Source organism: Garra rufa, chromosome 2 (genome assembly GCF_049309525.1).
Source record: "Garra rufa chromosome 2, GarRuf1.0, whole genome shotgun sequence".
Classification (NCBI taxonomy): domain Eukaryota; kingdom Metazoa; phylum Chordata; class Actinopteri; order Cypriniformes; family Cyprinidae; genus Garra; species Garra rufa.
This window is the reverse complement of record NC_133362.1, coordinates 68,862,194-68,867,193: the sequence shown is the minus strand read 5'-3', so window position 1 is coordinate 68,867,193 and position 5,000 is coordinate 68,862,194. Positions and strand designations below refer to the sequence as shown.

The 5,000-nt window shown below is 48.3% G+C and overlaps 8 non-coding genes across 8 annotated transcripts; 1 reads left to right on the top strand and 7 right to left on the bottom strand.

Annotated features, from left to right (window-relative positions):
- Positions 1-681: 681 nt before the first annotated feature.
- Positions 682-754, bottom strand: trnar-acg (transfer RNA arginine (anticodon ACG)). The gene has a single exon. It is a non-coding gene; the product is annotated as a tRNA-Arg (tRNA).
- A 289-nt stretch (positions 755-1,043) lies between these two features.
- trnay-gua (transfer RNA tyrosine (anticodon GUA)) lies at positions 1,044-1,130 on the bottom strand. Its single transcript is given in 2 exon segments — positions 1,044-1,079; positions 1,094-1,130. It is a non-coding gene; the product is annotated as a tRNA-Tyr (tRNA).
- A 535-nt stretch (positions 1,131-1,665) lies between these two features.
- Positions 1,666-1,738, bottom strand: trnar-acg (transfer RNA arginine (anticodon ACG)). The gene has a single exon. It is a non-coding gene; the product is annotated as a tRNA-Arg (tRNA).
- A 116-nt stretch (positions 1,739-1,854) lies between these two features.
- Positions 1,855-1,926, top strand: trnae-cuc (transfer RNA glutamic acid (anticodon CUC)). Its single transcript has one exon. It is a non-coding gene; the product is annotated as a tRNA-Glu (tRNA).
- A 731-nt stretch (positions 1,927-2,657) lies between these two features.
- On the bottom strand, positions 2,658-2,730 carry trnar-acg (transfer RNA arginine (anticodon ACG)). Its single transcript has one exon. It is a non-coding gene; the product is annotated as a tRNA-Arg (tRNA).
- Positions 2,731-3,028: 298 nt separating this feature from the next.
- Positions 3,029-3,115, bottom strand: trnay-gua (transfer RNA tyrosine (anticodon GUA)). The gene is given in 2 exon segments: positions 3,029-3,064; positions 3,079-3,115. It is a non-coding gene; the product is annotated as a tRNA-Tyr (tRNA).
- Positions 3,116-3,759: 644 nt separating this feature from the next.
- trnae-uuc (transfer RNA glutamic acid (anticodon UUC)) lies at positions 3,760-3,831 on the bottom strand. Its single transcript has one exon. It is a non-coding gene; the product is annotated as a tRNA-Glu (tRNA).
- Positions 3,832-4,275: 444 nt separating this feature from the next.
- On the bottom strand, positions 4,276-4,347 carry trnae-uuc (transfer RNA glutamic acid (anticodon UUC)). Its single transcript has one exon. It is a non-coding gene; the product is annotated as a tRNA-Glu (tRNA).
- Between the last annotated feature and the right edge of the window lie 653 nt (positions 4,348-5,000).

Sequence of the window (5,000 nt, the reverse complement as noted above, 5' to 3'; positions counted from 1 at the left end):
TCTTCTCACATTGTTTCCTTACCTGCTATAGTCAAGTCAGTCATTGATGGGGCCATTAGGGAGGGCTCTTTTGTCTCTCAGGTGTGAATTGCTAAATATTCATGGGTCATTGCCACACCTATGAATAATCCCTTTCGATCACAAAACATGTTTTATAAAATTTAAATCAATATATTGTTTTCTCTGAACGAGTGAACGAGATGATTTTCACATCATTTGGTTGAAAAAATTCTAGCCTACGACATCCAATTATCTAAAGTCTTGTAAAGAAATGTCCTGTATGTGCTTCATGGCCTTATTTCAGTGACTTCAAAACTTTAGATTTTCAATAACCACGCATAAACATAGTTTTCTCAAAAACACAAACATGCACATTAATGTTGCTTGCATATTATTGTAGCCCAATATGTGCTGATTACAATGTAATCTGACTTTAACCATTCATATGTTTTTAAGATACTGAAAAAAGCACAAATGTCAGGGCATGTCAAAACTTCTTCAGGGCCCCAAAACACCTCAGGCCCCAGAGGGTTAACCGGGTAAGTTGCTGATTATTGGCTAGTTCGGATTTCATTTCGTGTACAACTTTTTCTCAAAGCCGGGGTGGGACGTAGGAATAGGGCAACAATTCGGCAAGCCTGTGACATCAAAACCAAACTGCATTACGCAAAAATCAGAGAGCGAGCCAGCCAGGAGTCGAACCTAGAATCTTCTGATCCGTAGTCAGACGCGTTATCCATTGCGCCACTGGCCCACCGCCTGGGGAACCTCGTGCTTGCAGCCCGACTCGTTGGTTTTCGACGTGACAGAAGCCTGTATTGCTGTCTGCTTGTTCTCATGTTATTAGCAGGCCAGCATTAGATCGGCTCTTCCCTGGTGGTCTAGTGGTTAGGATTCGGCGCTCTTACCGCCGCGGCCCGGGTTTGATTCCCGGTCAGGGAAAGCTCTTTTGCCCCCCCAATGGCGGACTGTGAAATCAAGCTCTATTGGCTGCTTTCAGAAGGCCGGCCCCCCCAAAAAAGGTGGGCACGTGAAAAACAACCTCCTTCGAGCCGGAGTCGAACCAGCGACCTAAGGATTGCCAACGCTCCTCCTACAGTCCTCCGCTCTACCAGCTGAGCTATCGAAGGCGCAGGTCTGAGGGGTCACAACCTCGGCCTATTAGGTTTCTGCAGCTCGACTGCTGGCCAAAAAACGGCTTTCGACGCAGGAAGACGTGTGGCCCTTTTTCGTAGAGGGAAGCACAGAGGAGCCCACCTTCCAATACCGGGAGTCGAACCCGGGCCACCTAGGTGAAAACCAGGAATCCTGGCGGTAGACCATATGGGAACTGGTCAGTGGAAGCCTTGTCCGGGTAAAAAAAAAGATTCCAAAAATACTCACGCCACGCATTCGAAAAAACAAGTGTGGTCTTGCATTGTGACCGTTATCTCAAGGAAAAACAGCCTATCGTCGGTCTGTCAAGGTACAGAAATGAAAAAATCATGAGATTAACAATGAAACTGAGACGCGGTTTTAACCGGGTAAGTTGCTGATTATTGGCTAGTTCGGATTTCATTTCGTGTCCAACTTTTTCTCAAAGCCCGGGTGGCATGTAGGAATAGGGCAACAATTCGGCAAGCCTGTGACATCAAAACCAAACTGCATTACGCAAAAATCAGAGAGCGAGCCAGCCAGGAGTCGAACCTAGAATCTTCTGATCCGTAGTCAGACGCGTTATCCATTGCGCCACCGGCCCACCGCCTGGGGAACCTCGTGCTTGCAGCCCGACTCGTTGGTTTTCGACGTGACAGAAGCCTGTATTGCTGTCTGCTTGTTCTCATGATATTAGCAGGCCAGCATTAGACCGGCTCTTCCCTGGTGGTCTAGTGGTTAGGATTCGGCGCTCTCATCGCCGCGGCCCGGGTTCGATTCCCAGTCAGGGAAAGCTCTTTTGCCCCCCCTCCCCCCCAATGGCGGACTGTGAAATCAAGCTCTGTTGGCCGCTTTCAGAAGGCCGGCCCCCCCAAAAAAGGTGGGCACGTGAAAAACAACCTCCTTCGAGCCGGAGTCGAACCAGCGATCTAAGGATTGCCAACGCTCCTCCTACAGTCCTCTGCTCTACCAGCTGAGCTATCAAAGGCGCAGGTCTGTGGGGTCACAACCTCGGCCTATTAGGTTTCTGCAGCTCGACTGCTGGCCAAAAAACGGCTTTCGACGCAGGAAGACGTGTAGCCCTTTTTCGTAGAGGGAAGCACAGAGGAGCCCACCTTCCAATACCGGGAGTCGAACCCGGGCCACCTAGGTGAAAACCAGGAATCCTGGCGGTAGACCATATGGGAACTGGTCAGTGGAAGCCTTGTCCGGGTAAAAAAAAAGATTCCAAAAATACTCACGCCACGCATTCGAAAAAACAAGTGTGGTCTTGCATTGTGACCGTTATCTAAAGGAAAAACAGCCTATCGTCGGTCTGTCAAGGTACAGAAATGAAAAAATCATGAGATTAACAATGAAACTGAGACGCGGTTTTAACCGGGTAAGTTGCTGATTATTGGCTAGTTCGGATTTCATTTTGTGTACAACTTTTTCTCAAAGCCCGGGTGGCACGTAGGAATAGGGCAACAATTCGGCAAGCCTGTGACATCAAAACCAAACTGCATTACCCAAAAATCAGAGAGCGAGCCAGCCAGGAGTCGAACCTAGAATCTTCTGATCCGTAGTCAGACGCGTTATCCATTGCGCCACTGGCCCACCACCTGGGGAACTTCGTGCTTGCAGCCCGACTCGTTGGTTTTCGACGTGACAGAAGCCTGTATTGCTGTCTGCTTGTTCTCATGATATTAGCAGGCCAGCATTAGATCGGCTCTTCCCTGGTGGTCTAGTGGTTAGGATTCGGCGCTCTCACCGCCGCAGCCCGGGTTCGATTCTCGGTCAGGGAAAGATCTTTTGCCCCCCCCTCCCCCCCAATAGCGGACTGTGAAATCAAGCTCTGTTGGCCGCTTTCAGAAGGCCGGCCCCCCCAAAAAAGGTGGGCACGTGAAAAACAACCTCCTTCGAGCCGGAGTCGAACCAGCGACCTAAGGATTGCCAACGCTCCTCCTACAGTCCTCCGCTCTACCAGCTGAGCTATCGAAGGCGCAGGTCTGTGGGGTCACAACCTCGGCCTATTAGGTTTCTGCAGCTCGACTGCTGGCCAAAAAACGGCTTTCGACGCAGGAAGACGTGTGGCCCTTTTTCGTAGAGGGAAGCACAGAGGAGCCCACCTTCCAATACCGGGAGTCGAACCCGGGCCACCTAGGTGAAAACCAGGAATCCTGGCGGTAGACCATATGGGAACTGGTCAGTGGAAGCCTTGTCCGGGTAAAAAAAAAGATTCCAAAAATACTCACGCCACGCATTCGAAAAAACAAGTGTGGTCTTGCATTGTGACCGTTATCTCAAGGAAAAACAGCCTATCGCCCGTCTGTCAAGGTACAGAAATGAAAAAATCATGAGATTAACAATGAAACTGAGACGCGGTTTTAACCGGGTAAGTTGCTGATTATTGGCTAGTTCGGATTTCATTTCGTGGGAACTGGTCAGCGGAAGCCTTGTCCGGGTAAAAAAAAGATTCCAAACATACTCACGTCACGCATTCGAAAAAACAAGCGTGGTCTTGCATTGTAACCGTTATCTCCTGACCGGTAGCAAAGAGGAGACCGCCTTCCCATACCGGGAGTCGAACCCAGGCCGCCTGGGTGAAAACCAGGAATCCTGACCGGTAGCAAAGAGGAGCCCGCCTTCCCATACCGGGAGTCGAACACGGGCCGCCTGGGTGAAAACCAGGAATCCTGACCGCTAGACCATATGGGAACTGGTCAGCGGAAGCCTTGTCCGGATAAAAAAAAGATTCCAAAAATACTCACGCCACGCATTCGAAAAAACAAGCGTGGTCTTGCATTGTAACTGTTATTTCAAGGAAAAACAGCCTATCGCCGGTCTGTCAAGGTACAGAAATGAAAAAATCATGAGATTAACAATGAAACTGAGACGCGGTTTTAACCGGGTAAGTTGCTGATTATTGGCTAGTTCGGATTTCATTTCGTGGGAACTGGTCAGCGGAAGCCTTGTCCGGGTAAAAAAAAGATTCCAAACATACTCACGTCACGCATTCGAAAAAACAAGCGTGGTCTTGCATTGTAACCGTTATCTCCTGACCGGTAGCAAAGAGGAGCCCGCCTTCGCATACCGGGAGTCGAACCCAGGCCGCCTGGGTGAAAACCAGGAATCCTGACCGGTAGCAAAGAGGAGCCCGCCTTCCCATACCGGGAGTCGAACCCGGGCCGCCTGGGTGAAAACCAGGAATCCTGACCGCTAGACCATATGGGAACTGGTCAGCAGAAGCCTTGTCCGGGTAAAAAAAAAGATTCCAAAAATACTCACGCCACGCATTTGAAAAAACAAGCGTGGTCTTGCATTGTAACCGTTATCTCAAGGAAAAACAGCCTATCGCCGGTCTGTCAAGGTACAGAAATGAAAAAATCATGAGATTAACAATGAAACTGAGACGCGGTTTTAACCCCCTGGGGCCGATGGTCACGCCGGCGTGACCAACCTACTTTTTTTAAGATCAGCGCAAAAGACACTAAAAATGCTCTGTCGGTTTAAGTCATACACATTAGAGATATACATCAATGGAAACTGTAAAGCGTGTACTTTTATTTGTGCACACTCACAAGAACAGCAGAAAGTTGTATTTTTTTATTTAGAATAAAGAAAACAAACAGGGTGATTTCTGTTTTCTCTGTCTCCGTGAACTGCTTTTAGAAATGCGTCACTTATATCATTCAAACACGGTGAATATTTAGCACACAAACATAAAAGTGGTATCTACTGAAAGCTTGAGATTTATGCTTTTAAACGAAGTAAGTTTTATCAAAAACAAATAATCTGTGATAAATTAATCTATATGAAAGAAAGGAGATGTCTAGTCTATCCAGTTCCAACTAATTATCTCTAATGTGACCGCGCCCACTATCGGG